Source organism: Lepidochelys kempii, chromosome 5 (genome assembly GCF_965140285.1).
Source record: "Lepidochelys kempii isolate rLepKem1 chromosome 5, rLepKem1.hap1, whole genome shotgun sequence".
NCBI lineage: Eukaryota > Metazoa > Chordata > Testudines > Cheloniidae > Lepidochelys > Lepidochelys kempii.
Window position 1 is genome coordinate 2367177 of NC_136384.1, and position 26714 is coordinate 2393890.

At 57.7% G+C, this 26714-nt stretch overlaps 1 protein-coding gene across 9 annotated transcripts in view; it reads left to right on the forward strand.

The window, feature by feature from the left end:
- The window catches only part of ATOSB (atos homolog B), a 72143-nt gene that overhangs the window by 20976 nt on the left and 24453 nt on the right, over nt 1–26714 (forward strand). The window contains exon 1 of one of the 9 annotated variants that reach the window (XM_073343314.1): nt 8296–8358. The exons of 7 other annotated variants lie outside the window; for them this stretch is intronic. The gene's annotated coding sequence lies outside the window, so the exon portion shown is untranslated. Of the gene's footprint in view, nt 1–8295; nt 8359–8420; nt 8579–26714 lie in introns of those variants that run through there. One more of the 9 variants, XM_073343312.2, reaches the window with a different exon arrangement.

Here is a 26714-nt window from a genome sequence, read left to right on the forward strand (position 1 = left end):
GGCTGGATGACCCGACTGGAGGGTCGGTTCCAACCCAAACAAAGGAGAAAACCTGACCCCAGGCTTGTAGGAGGTCTGGGGGAATAATGGAGACATGGTGACTAAAGACCTGACCCCATAACCACTCGAGGATGCTTCCAGTGAGCACTGGCCATCACAAGCCCCTGCTGGCAGAATCGCTTCTCTGTAATGGATAAAGTCTTGTGCCCTTTCCCCTTCTCTTACAGATTGTTGTAACTCACCCCAGGGCAGGGGGCCCCTATTCTGAGACTTTTCTTGAGGTTCTTTTGTCTTTTTAAACCCTCAGGCCTGCACATCATCCAGACAGTAAACCTAGGGTGGCTCCAGGGATGTCCATTGTTCTTAATGCTGACTGAGTTAGCCCTGGGACCCGCCACACCTCATGTCACTAATTTCCCTTTAGCAGTTTTGAAACCTAATATTCTACATTTTACATCTCTCTTAAGCGATTCCCCATAAACATCTCACAAGAGCTGTGACAATCAGCTAGCCCTTAGCTTTCGGCAGAGACCCCACACAAACCCCTTTGGTGAAATATTAAGACGACGGCTGGACACAGGGGTAATATATTTGCCTGGGCATGTCTGTGTCATTTGGCTGCCACCACAAAGGTAAGTTAACAGTGCTCCTTCCCCTATGGTGCCTAGTTACAGGAGCTGTAGCTCTTCGGGCACTGAGAGCTGGGGCCATTTAATGCTTTGTTTGTTGGGGGAAGAGATTTCAGATTTGGAATGGTTTGTGTTTTCTTAAACAAACAAAATAAATACCCAACCAACTATTCGTATTTCCTCTGTGACACTCCGGGCCTGCATGTTTACTATGAATTTATTTATTACAGAAATTATAGCTGCTGTAATTGTGTGTCTGTACAGTATTATGCTGGTAGATGAAATCGATCAAAGCTGTGATGCTTCCAGGGGTGAAGATACTGCTAACATGGCTGTCTTGCAGCGCAGGCCGGGTGGAAGGTGGGGAGCTTGCTGCGGGTATCTTCCCTTATTGTTTTCGGGGGGGGGGGGAAGCGTCTCATTCTTCAAGCCTTATGTTCACTAGCACTCCCACTGCTGTTGCTGCTGGTGCAGCTGCACCGGTGTCCATGACCCAGAACCCTAGTGAAGACAGGGCCATATAAGTGGCCTGTGGGAGAAGTCAATTTCTAGGTTCAAAAAATACTCTGAGAAGGGCTGTTTGCTCATCCAGTGCGCGCGTGTGTGTGTGTGTGTGTGTCTGTGTGTGTTAAAGGTACCCAAAATAAATCCTTAGCTGGCTTTTTTTTTTTTTTAAACAAGGATTTACACAAGCTTAAGTGAATCACTTGAAATGGGCCAATTTGTAATTGGATATGTCTCAGACGCATGTTAAGAGGGAAATTAAAAGATTGTGGATTAAGTGACAAGGGACAAATGAGCTTAATCCAATATGGCACATCCGGGGAAATCCAACTGGGACTGGGTATTGGCATGATCTCCCACATGCTAACACTAGGGTTTTCCACCTCAACGCAGTCCTCCGGAGGGTTCTGAAAAGGTGTCTACACTGCACTGAAAGACTCACGCTATGCTGTGGCTGGCCCGGGTCAGCTGATTCGGGTTGGGGGGGTGGGCGGGCTGTGGAGCTATACAATTGTAGTGTAGACATTTGGGCTGGAATCTGGGCTCTGAGACCCTCACCCTGCATGGGTGGGGGGGTGGGAGAGGATCTCCATACCTAGTCTTCATCCTGCGTCAGCTGATGGGCTTTAAGACTCAGTGCCACGGGCTTTTTAATCACAGTATAGACATACTCAGAGGGTCTGTCATGAAAAGGGAGGCCATGGGAAGATAGAAACAGAGGGAGCCACCAGGTCTCATGCTGGAGAGAGATGCCAGAACACTTGGAGACCAGCAATGGGCAGCAGCTGTTGGAGACACACACCTTTCTGCTGTATAAGCTTTACTTCACAAGCACAGGTCTTAAGTGGCCAAGCTTAATGGACTCAGCCCAGTTACAGTCATGGTGTTATGGCAGAAAGGTAGAGAAGTAATGAAGCGAACAATTATTGTAAGATAAATAGCTGAGCTGGGAGACACTGCAGCATTGCACCCTGTCCAGAGCTCTGATGGGTGGGGAATTCAGGAGTAAAAAGAGAATGCAGGCAGAAGTCCAGCAAGAGAGTGGGGGCCACCCAGTTTATTGCCCCCAATGCAGCATGTAGGATTACCTGCCCTATGGGTGGGTGGCGTATGTGTGCATTCAGTGCAAGGAGCTCCTGGCCCTCAGAGACCGTGTACGGGCTTTGGAGATCAGAGTGGCTGAGCGGAAGGAGCTAAGGGAGACAGAGAGGTACAGAGAGGAGACTTTCCAGGACACAGCAGAATGGTCCCACCCCTGGTCTGACAGCCTCGGTGCTGTTGACGAGGATGAAAGTTTTGGGGAAGGAGAACATCCAACTGCAGGGGGGGAAATGATCCCCAGGTGATGATGTGGTATCCTTTCGTACTGAGGATACCTCTCTGGGGGAGGGAACTCCAATTATTAGGAAGTGACAGGTAATAGTTGCGGGCAATTCGATCATTAGAAACACAGATAGCTGGGTTTGCAATGACCAGGAGAACTGCATGGTGACTTGCCTGCCTGGTGCAAAGTTTGCGGATCTCTCGAGACGTCTAGATAGACTTATGTGTAGTGCTGGGGAGGAGCCAGTGGTCGTGGTACATGTAGGTACCAATGACATAGGGAAGGATAGGAGAGAAGTTGTGGAGGGCAAATTTAGGCTGCCAGGTAAGAGATTGAAGTCCAGGACCCCCATGGTAGCATTCTCTGAAATGCTTCCAGTCCCATGCACAGGGCTAGTTAGACAGAACTACAAGGTCTCAATGTGTGGATGAGATGATGGTGTAGGGAGGAGGGGTTTAGGTTTATTAGGAACTGGGGAAACTTTTGGGAAAGGGGGAGCCTGTACAGGATGGGTGGGCATCACCTTACCCAAAATGGCACCAGATTGCTGGCACTTAAAATTAAAAAGGTCGTTGAACAGTTTTTAAACTAAGGGCTGGGGGAAAGCCGAAAAATGCGGAAGAGCACATGGTTTGGCAGAGACATCCTTTAGGGGAGGAATCTATTAAGGGAGATTCTCTATGTCCTAGTAAGGAGGAGAGGATGGAAGATGATAAAATACAGGTAGGATCTGATGAGAAACAGTCAAATTAAAATAAGTCCCATTCAATTACATCATGTAATGGCAGACTGCTGAAAAGTGACAAGTTTTTAAAGTGCTTAGATACCAATGCTAGAAGTCTAAATAATAAAATGGGTGAACTAGAGTGCCTCATATTACAGGAGGATATTGATATAATAGGCGTCACAGAAACTTGGTGGACTGAGGATAATCAATGGGACACAGTAATACCAGAGTACAAAATATATCGGAAAGACAGAACAGGTCGTGCTGGTGTGGGAGTGGCATTATATGAGAAAGAAAGCTTAGAATCAAATGAAGTAAAAATCTTAAATGAACCAAACTGTACCATAGAATCTCGATGGATAGTAATTCCATGCTCGATAATAAGAGTATAGCAGTAGGGATATATTACTAACCACCTGACCAGGATGGTGATAGTGACTGTGAAATGCTCAGGGAGATTAGAGAGGCTATTAAAATAAAAACCTCAATAATAATGGAGGATTTCAACTATCCCCATATTCACTGGGTTCATGTCACCTCAGGACGGGCTGCAGAGATAAAGTTTCTTGACACCTTAAATGACGGCTTTTTGGAGCAACTAGTCCTGGAACCCACCAGAGGAGAGACAATTCTTGATTTAGTCCCAAGTGGAGCACAGGATAAGGTCCAAGAGGTGAATATAGCTGGACCGCTTGGTAATAGTGACCTGACCATAATATAATTAAATGTAACATCCCTGTGGCGGGGAAAACACCACAGCGGCCAAACACTGTAGCATTTAGTTTCAGAAAGGGAGACTACACAAAAATGAGTAAGTTAGTGAAACAGAAATTAAAAGAAAAGGAGGACTTGTGGCACCTTAGAGACTAACAAATTTATTTAAGCATAAGCTTTCGTGAGCTATAGCTCACTTCATCGGATGCATCATAAATCAGCTTCTGTACCAAATGACTGGAGGATAGCTAATGTGATGCCAATTTTTAAAAAAGGCTCCAGAGGTGATCCTGGCAATTACAGGCTGGTAAGCCTGACTTCAGTACCGGGCAAACTGGTTGAAACTATAGTAAAGAACAAAATATTCAGACACAGAGATTAACATAATTTGTTGGGGAAGAGTCAACATGGTTTTTGTAAAGGGAAGTCATGTCTCACCAATCTACTAGAATTCTTTGATGGGGTCAACAAGCATGTGAACAAGGGGGATCCAATGGGTATAGTGTATTTAGATTTTCAGAAAACCTTTGACAAAGTCCCTCACCAAAGGCTCTAAAGCAAAGTAAGCTGTCATGCGATAACAGGGAAGGTCTTCTCATGGTCTGGTAACTGGTTAAAAGATAGGAAACAAAGGATAGGAGTAAATGGTCAGTTTTCAGAATGGAGAAAGGTAAATAGTGGTGTCCCCCAGGGGTCTGTACTGGGTCCAGTCCTATTCAACATATTCATAAATGATCTGGAGAAAGGGGTAAACAGTGAGGTGACAAAATTTGCGCATGATAGAAAACTACTCAAGATAGTTTAGTCCCAGACAGATTGCGAAGAGCTACAAAAGGATCTCTCAAAACTGCGTGACTGGGCAACAAAATGGCAGATGACATTCAATGTTGATAAATGCAAAGTAATGCACATTGGACAACATAATCCCAACTCTGCATATAAAATGGAGTCTAATTTAGCTGTTACCACTCAAAAAAGAGATCTTGGAGTCATTGTGGATAGTTCTCTGAAAACATCCAGTGTGTGGTGGCAGTCAAAAAAGCAAAGAATTTTGGGCATCATTAAGAAAGGGATAGATAATAAGACAGAAAATATCATAGTGCCTCTGTATAAACCCATGGTACGCCATATCTTGAATACTGCATGCAGATGTGGTCTTCCTGTCTCAAAAAAGATATATTGGAATTGGAAAAGGTTCAGAAAAGGGCAACAAAAATTATTAGGGATATGGAATGGCTTCTGTATGAGAAGTAATTAATAAGACTGGGATTTTTCAGTTTGGAAAAGAGATATGATTGGGGGATATGATAGAGGTCTATAAAATCATGACTGGTGTGGAGAAAGTAAATAAGGAAGTGTTATTTACTCCTTCTCATAACACAAGAATAGGGTCACCAAATGAAATTAATAGGCAGCAGGTTTAAAACAAACGAAATAAATATTTCTTCATACAATGCACAGTTAATCTGTGGAACTCCTTGCCAGAGGATGTTATGAAGGCCAAGGCTACAATACGGTTCAAAAAAGAACTAGATAAGTTCATGGAGGATAAGCCCTTCAACGGCTGTTAGCAAGGATGGGCAGGGCTGGTGTCCCTAACCTCTGTTTGCCAGAAACTGGGAATGAGCCACAGGGGATGGATCACTTGATGATTGCCTGTTCTGTTCATTCCCTCTGGGGCACCTGGCATTGGCCACTGTCAGTAGACAGGATACTGGGCTAGATGGTCCTTTGGTCTGACCCAGTATGGCCGTTCTTATGAATTTCCTACCCTGTTGAAACGAGTGGGTTTTAAGAAGGCTGGCCTGTGGGCGTGAGTGTGAAACCAGGCAGCTCCAGCTAGATGCTGGTTCTGACTAGATGCTTGGATCATGCCAAAGGGGCAGGAGTTTTAGGTGATTCATAGCGCTTGCATGAGAGGCCAAGCACCAAAGGGCTTTCCAATGGGTTTGGGAGATGTTAAGCACAGACCCAAGGTTGTCAGGGACTGCAATAGGGCAGTCTGACCTAATTGTCAGTTGGAAGGTGTGCCACAGGTCAATCCAGAGTCAGAGTGGGGAGCCATGCCATGGGTCGAGCCAGAGTCAGTAACTGGAGTTAGAGCAAGGAAGCAGGACCCAGAACAAGGAGGGGGAACCAGTCAAGGAGGCAGGAACTTGGTCTCATGGGTCTGGTCAGGTCCAATGATTAGTTGCTCAGACAAGGGGTAGGATAGGAACAGGAAGTTTTATATTGATGGTGTCTAATCAGCAGTCTGCTGTTGAGGCAGTTCCCTCATCTGGCACTGAGGATAAGGCTCTTGTTTGGTAACTCCATAGGTGTGGGTTTGAGACCTGTGGTACCTGACAGGCTGAGGATACTTTCCTTGGTGGTGGTTTTGATTTGGAGCTGAAGTCCAAGCGATGGAGCTCAGGCTGTATCTAAGAAGTGCGAGCTTTGCTGCTGTTTTTGCAATAAAAATCCTTGTTCCCGTGTGTAAATCCTTGTGAACAAAATAAATGAGGACTGTACTGCCAGGGGTGCGTGTGCACACTCACACTCAGCGAGGAACAAAGCCGCCGGGGAATCCCAAATCCCCCATCAGGCACTCAAGGCAGGGGCAATATTCTACTAAACTTGCACGATGCTTGCTTAGTTATGCCACACCTGGCAGAGAGACCCTTGGTGTAAGAACCGAATGGAACAGAATACATGGAACTAAAGGGCTAAATTCAGTCCAGGAGTAGCAGGGTGCAGATCCCTTGGATGTCAGTAACAGTGGGTTCTGCTTACTATGGTGCAGAGAATCTACTCCTGACTGCAAGGAAAGTGGAAATAGGAGCGGGATCATGGTCTAGGCAGGTAGTTAGTGAGGGACATGTGGGTCTTGTCTTCTTCCCCCAATTCTTGAACCCCCAATTTGCTTCACAGAGGGGCCATGGCCAGATACTAACCACTTCTAGTCACTAGCAACCTATAGCCGTATTTGAACCAGTGACCTTGTGAGGAGCGGCTCTGTGTCCCATTACGTGGCCCCTATGGTGATGGACTGTTCAAGGAACAAGGCTTCTCCAGCTCTTTGTTCTTTCAGGTCCCATCTCCCTACGTGGGGTTGGGCGGGATCATTCCCTGGTGTAAGTTCCTAGTGCTCTGCTCAGCAGTGCTCCCTGAGAGGAACACTAGGAATGTACAGGGGAGAATAACGTCCCCTTCCCTAGGATATTCTTCCATGTCATGATCTGTGCCGATCTCCTTCAGGGTTTGAGTGGAAGCCATGAAAGCCCGGCCCTAGAAAGCCGTGTGACAGCTGCTGCTCCAGCCCCTCTCCCTACCCGCCTGCGTTGTCTCACAGCTCAGGTGCAGACCCACCAGCTCTTGTTCATCATGCCACCTCCTGAGATCCATTGCTCCAGCTACAACAGAGGCCTGGGCTAGACTGAAAATTTAGGTTGCTATAGCTACGGCACTCAGGGGTACGAAAACCACACACCCCTCAGCACCACCACAGCGGTGCCGGCCTAGCCCTGCTGTAGACGCAGCTAGGCTGCCGGAAGAATGCTGCCATCGACCTAGCTACGTTGGTCAGGGATGTGATCCTACAAGCCACGGAAAAACCCCTGCCATGGTTGTAGGCTGTGCCTGCTCTAGGGCCTTATGCCACCGGAGCTACGGCACGGCCCCTGTAAGCCCTGTCGTGTAGACATGGCCAGAATCCGCAAAGGGCGTTCGCAGGCATTGCCTGTCTGTTGCTTGGACAGTCCTGGTGCTTGGTCACTGGGGTATAGGAGAGTCTGGCAGGTGACACGGGCATCCCGGTATTAGCACCTGTTTCAACCTGTCCTTCCTTTGGGGTGAGATTACCTGTGTAAGGAGCAGGTGCCCCTCCTGCTCCCCTCGAGCCTGGGGCCAGGCCCGGGTGGCTGTGGAACGGCTGGTCCTTGCTGCAGCCGGCGAAAGGCTGGCGCCTGTCCCCAGGGTGCTGCAGGAGCAGTAGGTGAGCACCTGCCAGCGGCCTGGCTCCGTCCCGCTGATCCCCTCCGCAGGGGCGGGTGCTGAGCTTCCCCGCTCTCCCCGGCAGCTGTCCCGGGACGGCTGCAGGGCGGTGCTCAGGGAAGGGGGGATTGTGCAGGGGCTGTACCGCAGGCAGGGAGCTGGAGAGATTTGAAGGGCCTCACGGCTGCCTAGGGCTCCTCGCTCCTTGGGGCAGCCCCTGATGAGGGGGCAGCGCAGGCCAGCCGCCCCCCAGTGCAACCTCTCCCCCCCCCCGCGGAGGGCAGGCGGGCCGAGGGGCCCGGGCTCGCACCTTGCCTTCGCGGCCTGCCATGGACACTGCGCCTCGCGGTGGGACCCTGCGCCAGCCCCGCCGCCGCGTGCCTCAGTTTCCCCTCCCCCCCCGCGCGGGCCGGGGCGGGGTGTCGCTTTGGGACTGGCGGCGGCCTGGCCGGCGCGGAGGCGAGCGGGCCGGGCCCGGCGGCTGCCAGGTGAGGCGGGGCGGGCCCGGGGCCCGCGGCGGGGCGGAGCCGCGGCCGGCGCGATCAGCTGGCAGGAAATGGCCCGGGAGGCGGGCGAGAGGGAGCCGGCCGGCAGCCCGGGCCCGGCGTGTCACCGCGGGCGGGGGGCTCCCCCAACGCCGCCCGCTCGCCAGCCCGGCCCCGCCGCCCCCCTGCCGCGGGCCTAGGCGCCGGCCGCCGCCAGCTCCGGGTAAGTGGGGCCCGGCCCGGCCCGGCCCGGCTCGGCTCGGCCCGCTTTGTCTCCTGCCCCCGTCAGCCCCAGCCCCCCGCCCCGGCGCTGGGGGAGCGAGACCCGGCCGGGGGCCCGGGGCGGCTCCGTCCCCGCTCGTCCGTCCCCAGCCCCGCCGGGGGCCCCGCGGGCTCCACAGCCTGGGGCGGGCGGGGAGCTGGGCAGGGCAGCCGGGCCGGGGACCCCCCCGCGCCCCCCGGCGCCCAGGGGGCAGCGCTCAGTCCGGCCGGGCCGGGGACCCCCCCCCGGCGCCCAGGGGGCAGCGCTCAGTCCGGCCGGGCCGGGGACCCCCCCGCGCCCCCCGGCGCCCAGGGGGCAGCGCTCAGTCCGGCCGGGCCGGGAACCCCCCCCCCCAGCGCCCAGGGGGCAGCGCTCAGTCCGGCCGGGCCGGGGACCCCCCCGGGGACCCCCCCCCCGCGCCGCCCAGGGGGCAGCGCTCAGTCCGGCCGGGCCGGGGACGCCCCCCAGCGCCCAGGGGGCAGCGCTCAGTCCGGCCGGGCCGGGGACCCCCCCCCCAGCGCCCAGGGGGCAGCGCTCAGTCCGGCCGGGCCGGGGACCCCCCCGGCGCCCCCCAGCGCCCAGGGGGCAGCGCTCAGTCCGGCCGGGCCGGGGACCCCCCCGGCGCCCCCCAGCGCCCAGGGGGCAGCGCTCAGTCCGGCCGGGCCGGGGACCCCCCCGGCGCCCCCCAGCGCCCAGGGGGCAGCGCTCAGTCCGGCCGGGCCGGGGACCCCCCCGGCGCCCCCCAGCGCCCAGGGGGCAGCGCTCAGTCCGGCCGGGCCGGGGACCCCCCCGGCGCCCCCCAGCGCCCAGGGGGCAGCGCTCAGTCCGGCCGGGCCGGGGACCTCCCCGGCGCCCCCCAGCGCCCAGGGGGCAGCGCTCAGTCCGGCCGGGCCGGGGACCCCCCCGGCGCCCCCCAGCGCCCAGGGGGCAGCGCTCAGTCCGGCCGGGCCGGGGACCCCCCCGGCGCCCCCCAGCGCCCAGGGGGCAGCGCTCAGTCCGGCCGGGCCGGGGACCCCCCCGGCGCCCCCCAGCGCCCAGGGGGCAGCGCTCAGTCCGGCCGGGCCGGGGACCCCCCCCCCGCGCCCAGGGGGCAGCGCTCAGTCCGGCCGGGCCGGGGACCCCCCCGCGCCCCCCGGCGCCCAGGGGGCAGCGCTCAGTCCGGCCGGGCCGGGAACCCCCCCCCCCAGCGCCCAGGGGGCAGCGCTCAGTCCGGCCGGGCCGGGGACCCCCCCGGCGCCCCCCAGCGCCCAGGGGGCAGCGCTCAGTCCGGCCGGGCTGGGGACCCCCCCGGGGACCCCCCCCCCCGCGCCGCCCAGGGGGCAGCGCTCAGTCCGGCCGGGCCGGGGACCCCCCCCCCCGCGCCCCCCAGCGCCCAGGGGGCAGCGCTCAGTCCGGCCGGGCCGGGGACCCCCCCCCAGCGCCCAGGGGGCAGCGCTCAGTCCGGCCGGGCCGGGGACCCCCCCGGCGCCCCCCAGCGCCCAGGGGGCAGCGCTCAGTCCGGCCGGGCCGGGGACCCCCCCGGCGCCCCCCAGCGCCCAGGGGGCAGCGCTCAGTCCGGCCGGGCCGGGGACCCCCCCGGCGCCCCCCAGCGCCCAGGGGGCAGCGCTCAGTCCGGCCGGGCCGGGGACCCCCCCGGCGCCCCCCAGCGCCCAGGGGGCAGCGCTCAGTCCGGCCGGGCCGGGGACCCCCCCGGCGCCCCCCAGCGCCCAGGGGGCAGCGCTCAGTCCGGCCGGGCCGGGAACCCCCCCCCCCAGCGCCCAGGGGGCAGCGCTCAGTCCGGCCGGGCCGGGGACCCCCCCGGCGCCCCCCAGCGCCCAGGGGGCAGCGCTCAGTCCGGCCGGGCTGGGGACCCCCCCGGGGACCCCCCCCCCCGCGCCGCCCAGGGGGCAGCGCTCAGTCCGGCCGGGCCGGGGACCCCCCCCCCCGCGCCCCCCAGCGCCCAGGGGGCAGCGCTCAGTCCGGCCGGGCCGGGGACCCCCCCCCCAGCGCCCAGGGGGCAGCGCTCAGTCCGGCCGGGCCGGGGACCCCCCCGGCGCCCCCCAGCGCCCAGGGGGCAGCGCTCAGTCCGGCCGGGCCGGGGACCCCCCCGGCGCCCCCCAGCGCCCAGGGGGCAGCGCTCAGTCCGGCCGGGCCGGGGACCCCCCCGGCGCCCCCCAGCGCCCAGGGGGCAGCGCTCAGTCCGGCCGGGCCGGGGACCCCCCCCCCGCGCCCCCCAGCGCCCAGGGGGCAGCGCTCAGTCCGGCCGGGCCGGGGACCCCCCCCCGCGCCCCCCAGCGCCCAGGGGGCAGCGCTCAGTCCGGCCGGGCCGGGGACCCCCCCGGCGCCCCCCAGCGCCCAGGGGGCAGCGCTCAGTCCGGCCGGGCCGGGGACCCCCCCGCGCCCCCCAGCGCCTCCAGTGCTGCCAGCCCCTTGTCTGTAGTGCAGGCCTGGGGAGAGGAGGTGGGTTCTTCCGGCTGCTGTGTCTGAAGCGGGTAGGGCCGGTGCCCCCAAACATTTTCTGTTGTACTCCCCCCTTACCAGTTACGGAACCTGCCACCCCCTCTTCCCCTCCTGAGCCGGGGTCGCAGCTGGGAGCAGGGCCAGGGCTGGACCAGAGCTGGGGGCAGAGTGGGGCTGGATGGCGCTCCGTCCCCACCTCCCATGGGGGTTGGCCTGGGCCCATCTGCACCCCCCAAATGTTCCTCCATTACCTCCTAGGGGGACGCACCCCAGAGTTTGGGACCACTGGGGTGGGGAGCTGTGTCCTGTGTGGGTCATCGCCAACAGATGGCGAGGAGGAGCTATGCCGAAGCTCTGTAAGTCCGGCACCTCTATAGAGTGGCGCTGCTTCGCCCTCCCTGCCTGCCTCGCCAAACGAGATGCCATGCGGGATGGGCAGTCTGTGCCCCGATCCAGAACCCTGGGTGCAGGGCAAGGGGGCATTGCGGCCCTCAGCTCCGATCCCCGTCCTGTTCCTTCCCATCTCGGACTGCCGTGCTTGGACACAGGGCCTGGCAGGGTGTGGGTTTGAGCTGGTCTGTCTTGGCCCCGGAGAGGAGTTGGGAACGTTCTCACCTGTGGGCTGCAGTGCTCCCTGTGCTGTCCCTGCCATTGTCTTCGCCTCGCACTGAGCATGGGCTGGGCCTGGGGCAGAGGAATCCTTGCAGAAGGGATGTGCTGGGGGGGTTGCTCCGGAGCCACACCTGCCTCCCATCTCTCTTTGGATCCCTTCACTGCCTCACGTCGCTGGAACAGTATCCATGTGTTTCCTGTAAACCCTGCCTACATGTGGGCAGCCAGACTGTGCTCCTCTTGTTGTCCCTACGGTGTGTGAGGACTGCAAGTCACAGCATGCAGCCCCCCACCTCCATCTGAGCCATTTGCATATCGAAGGTGAGGGTGACTGCAGTGGGGCTTGTCTTGTGCGTGTCTGGTGCTGCGTGGGGGCTTCCGGCAGGCAGTCAGCAAGGCCCTCAAATGGGCAGTGTGTGGCCGGGGTCAGCTGGTAATTGTATCCCAACTGATTTCTGTGAAGTGTCTTTCTTTCAGGCTGGGTCCCAAAGGGCTCATTGAAATAACCACAGTGCAGTGGTGCCGGCAGCAGGGGCGAAGGCCCCCTGAGGGCCTGGAGCTGGATGGTGAGCGTGGCAGGCAGAGAGGCTGTTCCAGCAGCCTGGAGCTGCAGAGGAGACAGCTCCTGAAGCAGTTGTGGCCAGGCACTGGGGAAGGTCAGGGAGGAATCTGCTGCTAGGTGCTCAGGAAAGTGAGGCAGGGCGAAAGGAGGCCTGTGAAGTCAGCAGGAGCAAGTTCACGGAGAGCTTTTGAAAAGAGGACAAATACGTCCTGGATTGTGAGATGAATGAGAGGATGGGAGCAGTGTGAACGTGAGGCTGGGGCCAGGAGGCCCGAGTTCTCTTCCTGGTTTGGGTACTCTCCTCTGGCTTGGGGTCACACACTCAAAAATTAGCATAATCTTCGCTTCCCCTCTGTCTACCCCCCACCCTCCCACCATGATGATCATTGATGAGTTTGTAAAGTGCTCTGCAAGATGCAAAGGGTCCTGGCAGAGACCTGGCCACTGATCGTCAAGACAGGCAGAGAGAAGGGTCAGGAGGCACTGCTGAGGGTGCCAGATTAGGACATTTAGGTAGCACCAGTGAGTGGCAGGGAAGAGGGATGTGTGTGATACAGATGAGACAAGGGAGAAGGGGCTCTGTTTCTGCCTGGTCTGCAGGAGGGAGGGTGTTCTGGGCTAGGGGAGATGCATGACCAGGTAGGATGGGGTGGGGAGGGGAGCAGCCATGACAAGGTTACCCTCGTGGGGAGAGGTCCCTCATGTGGAACCCTGTGCTGAGGTTGAAGAGAACTGGGGGGGCGAGTGGAAGGGAAGCTTTTCTATCCTGGAAGGAGGGGGCTGTTAACTAGTGGGGCTGGAAGAGCCATGACCTCTGTGCTGTGGCTACAGAAGACCCCAGACTGGAGAGAGGAGCTAAGCAGGAACCAGTGTATGTCAGGGTGAACTGGAGAGGGGGCATATCAAAGAGAAATCTTGGCCGTTTGCTCTGGGTCCTAGAGCATGGGGCTTGTAGCTGATCCCTGGTCCTGCAGCTTGGCTTGTGCCTCACTGGTATGGCTACTTTGAACAGCGAGGAGTAGGAATTGAGGAAGAGGTAGCAGTTCTTCTGGTACAATCCTCTTGGAGCCCTCCTGTCCCATGGCAGCCTGGGGTGGAGGGCATGTCTGCTCTAGATAACACTTCTCATCCCTGATGGGGGGAGCATTGTACTCTGCTTCCTGCTTCCGAGCCCCGCCTCAGTAGAGCTGCTCTAGCTAACCAAAGCCCTGCAGGGAGAGAGCCGAGTGCTAAAAGAGATGCCAGTGGGGGAGACGGAGCCACTGACCCGGAGGCAGATGAGATGCAGACCTGGGAAGCTACCCGCTGGAGTGGTGCTGTGGCAGGCGAGGGAAGCCTGCTTTAAGGTCATCCTGGGCTCCAACGCCATCCTGGGTCTCGCATGTGATTGTTAGGCAGGGAAACACAATTCCAGATGATTATGTAGCTAATCTGATTTAGCGGTGTCTCCTCTCCCCAAAGGGCCATATGGGGCACAGCTGGCAGACGGGGGCCAGGAGAGGAAGCTAGCAAGGGAGATGAACTGGCAGGCTAAACCTTTCATTTTGTCTGCCCTTCGTAAGGAACCTGAGGCATGAAGAGGAGGAGACCAGCTTCCAGCATCAGCCTCAGATGATACGAGCCAATCAGTCAACGTACCCAGGGTTAAGGGCAGGGTAGCAGCTGAGCAGGCAGAAGTGGTTTTGACTGTTCAGGGTTTTCCCAGCATGCACCAAGGGTGAACCCCATCTGTGAACCATGGGGCAGGGTTTGTAATTGGCAAATTTCGCTTTGGGTTTATTACTGCCTGGGAAAGATTTAACAACTGAACTAAAAGGAGGTTGCCCAAGTCAGTCTGGTGTGGATAGGGCCTGTCAGGGCCCACCCCGGCCACTGAATTGTGCTCCCCAAGTTGGCTCTTGCTGTTGTGAAGTTCACCTGTAACGTAACCGTGCTGGGGTTGCCATCCTGAGTCTGCGAACAGCCTGGAACGAGGGGATGGATCTCTGCTGTGCTCTGGACCCAGTAGTATCCAGGAGGTGGATACGGCCTCTGGGGACTGCCCTGTATGTAAGGGGATTCCCTGGACAACATAGAACTGCTGCATGTGCTCTTTGCTGCCCCTTCTTTGCTGCATCCTTGGCAGAAAGAAATAGAGCGCAGAGCTGGAACACACTGCATTCCAGCTATTCTTAGCTTGTGGACAACTCCTGGGGCCACTGCAGCCAGGATATAAGTTAGAGCAGCCTTGAGACTGCTCAGCTCTACACCAGGACTGGGCAGATCAAAGATACAGGGAGCACAAAGGTGACTAAAGGAGCAGGAATGGTGCAATGAAAAATTGAGCTTGGTGGCTCTGAGAGAAGCAATAACTGCCTCTGTTCATCTCAGTGGGTTGTTCATTTTGGAACCGTATGATGATGTAAACGTCAGTGTTGTTAACTATTCGCTGGGTTAACTGCAGAAACATCCAGTTAATGTGCTTCTCTCACAATACCGATCTGCCTTCCACATGTACAAAGCCCATCCTGTTCCCTGTCCGGCTGCCAAAGCCTCTCTCCCACCCTACTCTCTGACAGCTTGGGTAAGGCAGTGATTCATTGTTAGTACAAACGTCTGCAGCATGCTGACAAGCTAGGGGTGGGGTGAAATGCACTGAATTCAGCCCCCCAGTCAGTGGTGGTCCACCTTTTCAGCTGAATCTGGCATTTCAAAAAGGTCAAGGGGCCGTAATCAATATAGTGGGGCAGATTCTCTGCCTGTTCTGCTCCAGTTGTGCCTTTCAGACAGCGCAAGGGGAACAAAAACCACCCTCAAGCCTCCGGCTGAGGCTTCCGCCAGGTATGGGAGAGACCCCTGCAGGTGTAGAGCAGTGTAGACTGTCACAGTTCAGGGCAACTGCACCTGTATTCCCCCTCTGTGGTCCAGCCAGGGCACCCACTCTAGGCTCCTGGCTCCTCAGCTGTCACTTGGGTGGAGACCCTCGTTTCTCTTCCCCTGATGGATTTTTCCAGGCCGTCCAGTTCCCTGCCTACACTGTGAGTTCCCCAGCAAATCAGACCACTTAAGCAGGCCTGGTTTGCTTGCTCTTCGAAGACTGTGAACAGTATAGTTGGTCACAGTTACAAGTTACCACACAGCCCTTTTATTCTAAAGGGAAAGAATCACATTTTACAAACAATAAAAGAACCGACATGCATGCTAATAAGCTTACCAGAGATCACCCCAACTCAGTCAGTCCTTCTAACCCCACCCAGGGTTTTTTCCCAGGGTAACAAGTTCATAACAGCTTTTGCTCAGAACATGAACAGTCTTGAGTATGAGAGTCACTGCTTTCTCCAGTTTGGTTCTCTGATCTTGTCCTCCTGTAACAGGTGATCAGCAGACAAAGGTCCCTTCTTCGAGGCAAAGCTTCAAAAGGGAGCAAAGAGATTTCCTGGGATACCCTCTTAACTGTAGAAGTTCTTTCTTGTCTGGCATGTTGTTTCAAATGGTTGTTTGATGCTCCTAACACTTCCCAGAGTTTCCATCAGTTATGTCTCCCCCTGCTCTTCTGAGATGTTACATACAGTCCCACAATAATGCATAAACATTTGCATTTTTAATATCATGAACTCCCAAGATACCTAAACTTAATTCAGTAACGTTTGTTCAGGAGATTTCAGGAGACAGCCAGATCTGTCACAGACAGCTCCTGCACTTCCTTTCCCACAGCCCTGGTGAAGGGTGGGAGTGGCTGGTACACACTGTGCTACTGCTATCCCCAACTGGAGCAGGGTCCCTAGGGAACTGTTGTCAATTGGTGCAAGTTAGAGAAGCTCCCAGGATGCCCTAACCTTGGCTAGAGAGTGAAGCACAGCTGTGCTTTCAGGCTGCTGGTGAATGTGGAGGGGTTTCAGGCTCATGAGAAACAGGCAAGGTCTTGGTCCTCAGGCCTGCTCTACACCTAAAACTCAGGTCGACCTGGCTGCGTTGTTCAAGGGTGTGAAAAATTCACATCCCTGAGAGACATTGTTAAGTGATCTGAGCCCCAGTATAGATACTGCTAGGTCAAATTCTTCGACCTAGTTACTGCCTCTTGAGGGGACAGATTGACTACAGTGACAGAAAACCCCCTTCCGCCGCTGTATTGTCTACACTATGGCACTGCAGCTGTGCCCTTCTAGTGCATCTAGCATAGACACAGCCCCAGTTGTGTTAGGTTAGAGCCCCAGCAGCACCCTTGTTTAGGTGAGTAATTAGGGCACTGGCCTCAGAACCAAGACACCTGGTCTCAGCCACTGACATGCTATGTGATCTTGGCTGAGTCTGTCCTCGGTGCCTCAGTTTCCCCTAGTGGTAAAATGGAGGCCTAGACATCTTTGCAGCACACTGGGAGATGTGGGTGCCAAGCACATGGAAACACTAAGTGGTGTTGCTACTTCCATGGGAATGGAACAATGAAACGAATAATTACCGACAGAGTGATTGTGATCCTGAATTGTGGCCACGCACAGGCTTTGTAGCTGGAGTGAACCCTTCCTGGCTGGCTGTGTTACGTTCTTGGTACTTGCCTGTTGTTTCGTTCCTCTATTCCTAGTTATCCCAGGGAATGTTCTGAGCTGTATGCGGGGATCGTGTATGTTCAGCTTACCCTGCCCCATCCCCCAGCGTTCACTCTTGTGGCTCAAAGGAACAGCTTGTGTCCAATTCCTGTGAATTCTCCCACAGGAGCAAGGGCAAAAAAGGGTGTTGCGGGGACATGCGCTCTTCGCAGGGATGCTATAAGGAGCACCACGTACCCCATCCGCCCAGGGCGCTGCACCCACGTGCCTGCTCGCTCTCGTTCCTTGGCACAGATGGATGCCCCCTTTCGACAGAACCTCGCTTCTCTCCGTGAGACCTATGCTGTACCCCAGCCTGTCTCCTGCACATAAGCTGCTGTAATGCCTGATCTCCCCCCGCCACCGCCTGTGGGGAAGGGGAGGATGAGACTAGTAAAAGAGCTCTGGTAAGGAGTGATGCCAGTGGAGGGTGGGCCCGGGGCAGATCCCTTTTCATTAGGGTTCCTTTCCCCAGGGTTCCTGGAAGGTTGGGCTGAGAAGCAGTTGGCACAGGAAGAAACCTATAACCTGTGCACCTCCAGAGCACTTTACCAACAGTGATCCTCCAGCCTCTGGGCCTTGCTGGGCTGGCTCCCTCTCCCTACTTCACAGGGCCACAGCCCAGCAGTTAGCCTCGAGCCCCCCAACTCTTCAGCTGATCCAGAGACCCAAAGTCAGCCTGGCGTGGGTTGCTGCAGGGACTTGAGCCCCACTCCAGCCTCCCTGCCTCACCCCTTCCCCAGCTCTAGGGCTGGTTGCCCAGTGGAGCTGGCTGTAAAATCTGAGGGGCTATTCACTTCATTTAGCAGTGGTTGTGGGGGGAGGCCCTAATGTGTGTGGTCTAACCCCTCCCCTGAAAGATTCAGTGCGTTTAGGGGGCCGTGCATGTGAGGGACATGTCTTGGGGTAGCACAGGGCTAGGTGTGTGTTCCAGCTGTACCCAAGGGTGGGTTCGCAGGTGCTGGGATCTGCCTGTGCAGGGAGTTGGGCCCTGGGTCTGGGCGTGCTGGGTAAATCTCTGGAGAGCGGAAGGTGGGGTGTGTGTGCAGGATGCTAGGCAAATAAAGTGAACTGGCAGGCAGCCTTGGGGCTGTTCGCTCCCTGCTCCACCCCCCAGCTGCTTCTCTCTCCCATTCTTACTCCTGGCAAGGCTCCCGTCCATGGGGCCAGCTGCTGCTCTGGTGCATCTGAAGAGGACAAGCCAAGGAGCCAGTGGCCCCAGCTTCCTGCCCTGCCTGTCTCTCCTGTTGCTGGGGGCAGCCTGGTTCCCCCAAACAAGGGGGATTTGGTGAGGCCTGGTGTGACCCCTCCTCTTCCCACCTGGCTTGGTGCCATCTGGAGTTTATGGCATCACCCTGGCAATGCCGGTGAGGCTGCGCACAGTGGCTCCTGGCAGGAGTGTGATTCCTCTAGGAAGTGGGGCGACTCTCACAGTGGAAGGCCCAGAGGAAGCGCACTCCTGGTGCTGTGCAAAGCCCAAGAGAACAGCGCAGGCCTGGCTCCAGGGTGATGGCCTGGCTGGGCCCGAAGGGGAGAGCTGTAAAAGCCCCATGACTCAGCAGACGTGCCTGAGTTAGGGGGTGGTGGTGGCACCGTGCCCCTTCCTGAAGGCGTTCGTGAGACTGGCTGTTCAGAGGGGCTCAGCAGCCAGGACTGAGGGCCAGGACTCCTGGGTTCTAGTCCCAGCTCAGCTACTGTCTTGCTTGGCGACCTGGGCCAAGCCACTTGTGGGGGGAGGGATAGCTCAGTGGTTTGAGCATTGGCCTGCTAAACCCAGGGTTGTGAGTTCTATCCTTGAGGGGGCCATTTAGGGATATGGGGCAAAAATTGGGGATTGGTCCTGCTTTTGAGCAGGAGGTTGGACTAGATGACCTCCTGAGGTCCCTTCCAACCCTGATATTCTATGATTATCCTCATTTTCTATGATTATCCACTTAATCTCTTGCAGCCTGTTTCCCAGTTGTAACAAGCGGGGGATGAGACTGACTAGGCTGGGGGTGAATTGGTTAATTTTGGCATAGTGCTTTGAGGTGTGAAGGGCTTAGCATGGGGACTCCCCGCCCCTGCTGGCGGGTTCCTGCCAGGCACAGGGCTGTGTTGTGGATGGGGCAGCAGGAGACGGGGATGTGTCCGGTTGCCCAGTAGGGGAGGCAGGTCATTCCCTGTGAATATGGATCGTTTAACCTGATCCTCTGTGGATGGGGCCACATGAGAGTCCTGGGGGCAGGGCTGCTGTGATCTCTGGACTGGGGTGGAAGGGTTGTCTGTGCTGTGCCAAGCCAGGCAGGGGCTGGTTGGGGAAGGCATTGGGGGTGGCGACAGCCAGGTTTGGCAGGGCTGTGTGCGCTCTAGCGATCATGGCTGAGTCTCCTTTGGTTTCCTGCCTGTCTCCCTGCTCAGACGCTCGGCTACGGCAGACTGCCCCCCGCCACCAAGGCAGGGAGAGAGGCATAGGGAAGGGACACTGAATGCTCAGAGAAGAGCTTTGCCTTGTCTGTGTGTCCTGCAGCCTTCTCCCCCTGTGGCCATCAGCATGACCCCCAGCTCCTCACCCAGTATGGTGCTGACTTGCTGTTACTGGCAAGATCCCACCCCCATGCTGTGTCTATGCCTGGCGTGGGGTGCTGCAGGGACTTGAGCCCCACTCCAGCCTCCCTGCCTCACCCCTTCCCCAGCTCTAGGGCTGGTTGCCCAGTGGAGCTGGCTGTAAAATCTGAGGGGCTATTCACTTCATTTAGCAGTGGTTGTGGGGGGAGGCCCTAATGTGTGTGGTCTAACCCCTCCCCTGAAAGATTCAGTGTGTTTAGGAGGCTGTGCATGTGAGGGACATGTCTTGGGGTAGCACAGGGTCCTGCCACTCTTGGTGTGCTGGACTTTTCTGTGGCTGCTCACCCTGTATCCCTTCCCCTTGGCACACTGCATGGGCCTTACCATGCAGCTCTTGCCTGGCGCCCCCCTGGCCCTCCCTGCAGGGTGGGACGTGGGATCCCAGCCCCTGGGTTCTGCCCTTTTCCTGCCACCAGATACAGTCTCTTGATCACCTTTCCTGTTGAGGCTGTTCTCAAGGCAGCCCCTTTTCTGCCCAGCACAGAGTCATGTGATGGGCACCCTGTGTGACGAAGTGGGACTGTTCTTAATGTTTCCTCTGAATGGTGTGGGGGTGCCTCAGTTTCCCCTGTGCAGTTCTTAAGTATCTAGGGGGTGGGGTAAGGGTGTATGATCACTGCAGAGCCCTAGAGGGCAGGAGTCTGGACACAGAGAATGGCTGACACCCTGTTTCCTGGCAACTGTTGGCCTGGGCCCTTCCCCCCTGCAAGGTGAGAGCTAAAGGGTTGGAGAACAAAGGGATCAGGTGACCTCCTGGCCCGGGAAAGGAACAAAGCCCAAGGGAGGAGGGGCTGGAGGGAGTTTCAGTTTGGGGCTGGCTGGAGACATGGAGTGAAGGGCAGACTTGGTTGTCCGGCTCACTACCCCCAAAATGGACCCAGCTGAGGGGTCCGGTTCTCTGCACCTGCAAGCTCTGTGTTAGACCATGTTCCTGTTGTCTAATAAATCTCTGTTTTACTGGCTGGCTGAGAGTCACGTCTGACTGCGGAGTTGGGGGGCAGGACCCTCTGGCTTCCCCAGGACCCCGCCTGGGCGGACTCGCTGTGGGAAGTGCACGGAGGGGCAGAGGAGGCTGAATGCTCCAGGTCAGACCCAGGAAGGTGGAAGCCGGGGGAGCTGTGTGTCCTGCAGACAGGCTGCTCACAGAAAAGAGACTTCCCCAGAGTCCTGCCTGGCTTCGTGGGGAGCAGTTCCAGAGCATCGCCCGGGGACGCCGTGACACCCTGGACCCATGTCTCCGTGATTGTGCTAACCTGCTTATCTTTCCCCCGTCTGAATTGGAGGTGACTTCTTTCTGGCCTCACTGCAGACGCCCAGTTGGGGAGACCTGCTGTCATGCCACCCGCATGTCGCTGGTGGAAGCAGGGCACCGACCAGAGATGGTGGAAGTGGGGTGTGGGTGACGCGCAGGTTCCTGTCCCCACTTGGCACAGCGAGTCCCAACCACTCCCCAGACTCAGGAACACTTGCCAGTGACTAACAGCTGCCAGCCCAGCCCATCCTGATCCCAGATGGATGGGGAGCAGAGGGAAGCAGGGGCAGGGACAAGGAACTGTCTGGAAGGAGTCACTTGCTTCCAGTACATTCAGCTTCTCTGTCAGCCTGTTGTTCTCTTGGGCTGTCTGGTCCTGAATGTGTCCCTGACCGGCACTTCTGTGTCCTTCTGCAGCTCTCCTGGCTCTGGGCACTGATTGCCACTGTAGCTCTGTCCTCAGAAACAGCTTAGCCACAGAGTCTCCCAAAGCCAGTGCCTGAGGCCCCAGTCTGTAAGCGTGTGTGCTGGAGTGGGCCTTGCCCGAATGCCCCCCTCGCCTGAGTAGCCACACTTGGTAAAGGAAGCTTTCCAGGCCACACGACACGACACGAGCAGAGCTGACCTGTGGCTGTGCCTGCATTCCTGCCCTGCAGGGCAATGGCCGATGGAGTTTCCCCGAACCCTCCGTGGGACTGAGGGGCGCCGGGAGAGCTGGTTGGTGCTCTGCGGTGTGTGGACACCCCTGCGCATTCCAGCATCTTGCACAGTGGAATGGCACTGGTTTGGCTGCTCTCATCCCTTTCCTTTCTCACTGTCTCCCAGTCCCTGGTGCTTGATCTTCTCGGTAGCTTGGCCTTCTCCCCCACCTTGGCTGCTACAGGATCTCTGCTTCCCCTCCTCCCACTTCAGCTGCCTCTCTGTGATGTCTGATTGTTACCCAACCCTCCTCCTGGGCACCTGTTGGATTACTTGGGTGACCTTCTTACTACACTGGGGTGTGGGGAGAGACAGTGTGGCCCAGTGGTTGGAGCCAGGAGCCCCAAGTACTGTTCCCAGCTCTGAATCCCTGGTGAGCTGGATTCCTGAGAGCTGCAGAGAGCTTTGAGGCTGCTGTGGGCTCCAGCTCAGCCCATCTGTTGTTTATTACGCCACAAAGGCTGGGGTTGGCGGGATTCCCCTCTCTGTGATATGGGTGAGATCAGGTTAAAAGCCTTTGTGGGCCCAGCTGCCCTGGCAAAGCACATGGCCGGAATCGGTGAGCTTCTCGTGTTCCTGTGAAAGCCACGCGGCCAGGCCTGCACGAGCTGGGGCCTGGTGTGGTGTTGCCCCTTGTGAGGCTCTCCTCAGTTCACAGATCCCTGTCTGGCCCGGCACCTGCTCCAGTGGACCAGGGCCAGCTGGGGACACAGCCACAGCCTGCACCCAGCATCACCTGCCCTGCGGGCCATGGAGACAACAGGTTCCCTGGTGCAGTGTGCCGGAAGCCACCGAGCACCCTGGGGCCGCACCTCCTCATTCACGAGCCGCTCCAGTCGGGTCTGTTTTCTGAGAGCGAGGACTCCTGGCGAATTGCCACCCCAGCCCCTCAGTTCACCACTCCTGGCGCACACGCTGTTTCTGGTGTCGTCCACAGCACGTCCTGTGTGAAACCTGCAGCTGCACCTGTCGCGCTGATCCCTGGGGGATACGGCCTGGCGTGCGGGGGAGCTGTTTCTGGGTCCCTGCTCTGGGCTAATGGGCTGTGGAGGGGGGACTCCACGTGGAATGGCAGGCTGGAGGCTGGCTGGAGCAGTCTGATGAGTGCCCGGGGTATGAGCTCCCTTGAGTGGCCGTGTACAGGTGTTCTGAAAGTCGCCCTATGAGACACTCTACTGGGCAGCCTGCCGGGAGGCTAGCTAGGGCTCAGGACATCTGGCCACAGTATGGCCAGCTCTGATGCCCTGGTCCAAGGCTCTCGTGTTACTGCCAGGCCAGGGGCTCTCCCTGCACCTTGTCGTGCGCTTCTCCCCTACCCGCCTCTGTCTCAAGAGAAGGGCCTCTGCAGCTGCGGATTTCCTTTTAGCCAAAGGCAACGCAGGGAGTGTCAACGTGGCTGATGTAAGGGGCCATCCCTGACCGCGGGGCGAGGGGGGTATGCCCACCCCTGCAGTCTCTCTGGGAGAAGAGACCCCCATCCTCATTGCCGCACAGTACACTCTTCCACAGCCATGGGAAGGCCCCTCCCTCAGAATAGACGGGGTGGCTATGGGCACACGTGGGCCAGGCCCACCCCTGTTGGCAAGATTCCTGTCAACCCAGCCTTGCTACTTTGGGCTTAGTTCAGTTCAGGCTGTGTACATTGCAGCAGGCTGGGAGGGTGTGGGTGTACTGTCAGGCAGGCTGGGGAGTGGAAGGGATGTTGGTGTCCCACAGATGCTCCTGTAGCTGCCGCAGCCTTCTCTGTGGGATGCAGCTTTGTAATGCAGAGCTGGTGGCCTGAGCAAAGGCGGCTCCACAGCGATTAAAAACCTGTGCTGGCCAGTGTAGCTGACTCAGGCTAAGGGGCTGTTTAATTGCAGTGTAAATGCTTGGGCTTGAGCTCTGGGACCCTCCCACTGCACAGGGTCCTAGACCCCAGGCACTAGCCTGAGCCCTAAGGGTACGTCTATGCAGCAATAAAAACCCTGTGGTGCTGAATCTTGGAGCCTGGGTCAATTGACTTGGGCTGCAGGGCGGACGTTTGGCTCGGGCTGGAGCCAGGTCCCTGAAACTCCCTGAGAGGGGTGAGTCTCAAAGCCCAGCTCCAGCCCCAGCTCACACATCTGCACTGCAATTTGTAGCCCCGTGATCCTGATTCAGCTGATCTGCCAGCTGCGGCTGCGCCGCGGGGCTTGAGTGAAGCGCAGATGTCCCCTTACGGTAAAAGGAAGCATGTTGCAATGTACGGATTGCTGGAGCAATGGCCGGTGCACACTGGGTAGGTGCTGAATCCAGAATGTCGCCCTGCTCCTGAGTCCAGGGCCCAGGCTTGACTCCTGGTTCAGGTCTCTGGCACCACACACGGCTACATTCGCAGGAGCTGCTGACCCCGTGGGAGCAGCACAGAGGGCCCTGAAGGGAAGGTGAGGCCTGGGCTGTTCTGCAGCCCCCCTGAGCGAGGAGCAGCATTGATGGGCTCTGAGCGATGGGTGGCAAAAGATGGGGATTCCTGGGACTCCTCTGGATCTGCTTGTGCCCATGGTGGGGACGCCCTGGCAGGTGCCATGCTGGACAGTGTGTGCGCGGTGGGGGCCCGGGTGTTTTGGGCAGGGCAGACTGTGTGGGAATGGGCTGGCAGGGCTGAAGGGAGGCTGTGTGCGGAGCGGAGGGGTGGTTGAGTGTGAGTCAGGAGGGTGGCAGTGGGGAAGAGGGGTGAGGGGACTGGGGAGCATCTGGGGCAGGGTGCAGAGGGAATGTGAGGCAGTGAAGGTTGGTGGGGCCTGTGGGAAGTAGGGGAGGGGGTTGGGGGGAGTGAGTGGAAGCAGGGGTAGGGGTGTGTGTAAATGGGGCAGGGTCTGGCGTTCTAGGGGTGGGGAGGGCCTGGCTGTTGTGGAAGGTGGGGGTGTTGCAGGGTGGGGGATAGGCCAGGGCTGGAGGGGAGGGGGCAGGGAGCAGAATCTGTGACTGTGGGGCGGGTGGGCAGTCAGGGAGTGAGCAGGGGAGGGGGCTGGGCCTGGCAGTGGGGTTGGTGGGACTCCAGGCCCATGGGGAGGGTGCAGTGGTTGGGTTGCTGGTGGCCAGTGAGTCAGGGGAGTGTCTGGGCAGAGGAGACTGGGGAGATGCGAGTGCAGGGAGGCGGGGGCCCTCAGGCCGATTCGGATTGCCTGCCGCTCTCACCCAGGCTCTGAAGTGCTGCCCAGCAGGGAACACCAGAGCCGCCCTCAGCCCCTAGTCACTGACACGCCCTGAGGCTCCGGTAGCTGGGCTGCTCCCCTCGGCTGGCCTGGCTGCACGCGGGCATGGGAAGTGGGCTGTCATGACTAACACTGGTCGAAGGGGGCCCATCATGGCAAATAGCCTGAGCAGGGTCAGGATGGGACCAAAATGTGATGGGACGTGAGCGACGCTGGAATCCAGCCCGGCCCACTGACGCCCCTTCCCAGGGAGGTGCTGGGGACACCTGGATTCAAACCCCAGCACAGCGGGCCCAGGACAGGGCTCCGCAGGGGCTCTAACTCCGGCTGAGACTTGCAGGCTCGTTTCTTCCTCTTCATTGTGAGCTCTTAGGGCAGGGACTAACCTCTTTGCTGTCTGCACAGCGCCCAGCCCCATGGGTTCCTCTGGGGCCCTTGGGTGCTTGTGTGCTACACAGAGTGTGTTTGATTATTGGTATTGTGGTAGGACCCAGGAGCCCCAGTCATGGATCGGGACCCCACTGCCCTAGGCGTTGTACAGGCACAGAGCAGAGACAGTCCCTGTATCTCTGGTGAGAATGGTCCGGCTAGTTATGATGCCATCGTGTGTGTGAGAGAGAGAGAGAGAGAGAGACCCCTATACAATTCCCGTTGTACAGGCACCTAGGCTTTGGAACAGAGCAGACCTGTTGGTCTTCTGGAGGTTGGAGCGATTGGTGCCTCCAGCTGAAACCCACAGAGAGCAGCTGCAGGAAGACGGAGGTAAATTGTTCCTGTTAACCTCTGAGGCTAGGACAAGAAGCAATGGGCTTAAATTTCAGCAAGGGCGGTTTAGGTTGGACATTAGGAAAAGCTTCCTAACTGTCAGGGTGGTTCAGCACTGGAATAAATTGCCTAGGGAGGCTGTGGAATCTCCATCATTGGGGATTTTTAAGAGCAGGTTGGACAAACACCTGTCAGGGATGGTCTAGATAATCCTTAGTCCTGCCCTGAGTGCAGGGGGCTGGACTGGAGACCTCTCGAGGTCCCTTCCAGTTCTGTGATTGGAATGGAGTTTGCTGGCATGTCCAGCAGGGCTGCAAGGGTCGTGAAGCTGAGAGGTGAGGTTGGGGTGGAACAGTGGCTGTGGGTGTGACCACCAGCCTAGACCCAAGTCTCCTTCTCCAACCTGCACTCGGCTTGGCTTGGGGAGGGGACCTGTGCAGCTCCACTGCCCAGGAGTTGGGGAAGGTTTCACTCGGCAAGCGAATGGCTTCTTGTTGCCCACAGGGGTAAGTGGTCAGAATGGAGACACAGCGTCCTGCTGTTTCTGCCGCGTGTTGCAGAGGTTCGGCTGAGCCGCGGTGAGAGATTCTCCCCCCGCCCGCCGCCCCAGCTTTGCTGCTGCCGCCTCTGCAGCCGCATCTTCTTTGTGTTCTGCAGGAGCCTCCCGCTCTTCTTCAGTTCAGTGCAGGAGCTGAACAAAACCCCCATGTGAAGCGTGTCTTCCCCGCGCCCCCTGGCACGAGAGGGAGGGTGGGGAGCCCGGCAAGGTCAGCTGGCTCCTCATGAGGCCAGCATGTGTCCTTCAATGTTCTGCTCCTCCAGGGAGCTGGGCTGGAAGGTCACTGGTCACCTTTGACAAATGCTGTTTAAAATGAAAAGACCTCAGCACAAGTGGAGTGAATTGAAGGCCTCGGCTAGTCCCTGCTGGATGCCGTTCAGATCACAAAATCTCTGCCGTCTGTCACTATTCTGTACCGTTGTCCGTCTTCGGGAGAGATGCTCAGGCTGGACTAGCAAGGGGGGACTGCAGGGCCAGACTGAGGGGACCTGGCTGAGCAGAGCAATGGGGGCTGTACGTCAGGACTGAGGGGCATTGGTAGGGCTGTGTGTGGGAGGATCAGGAAGGAATTTCCCCTCAGGTCAAATTGGCAGGGACCCTGGGGGGGTTTTGTCTTCCTCCGCAGCATGGGGCACGGGTCACTTGCAGGTTTGAACTAGTGTCAATGGTGAATTCTCTGTCACTTGAGGTCTGTAAATCATGGGTTGAGGACGTCAGTAACTCAGCCAGAGGTTCGGGGTCTGTTCCCAGAGGGGGTGGGCGCGTTTCTGTGGCCTGAGATGTGCAGGAGGTCAGACTAGGTGATCATGATGGTCCCTTCTGAACTGCACGTCTCTGAGACTGTCTAGCTCCTGCTTGGCTGTG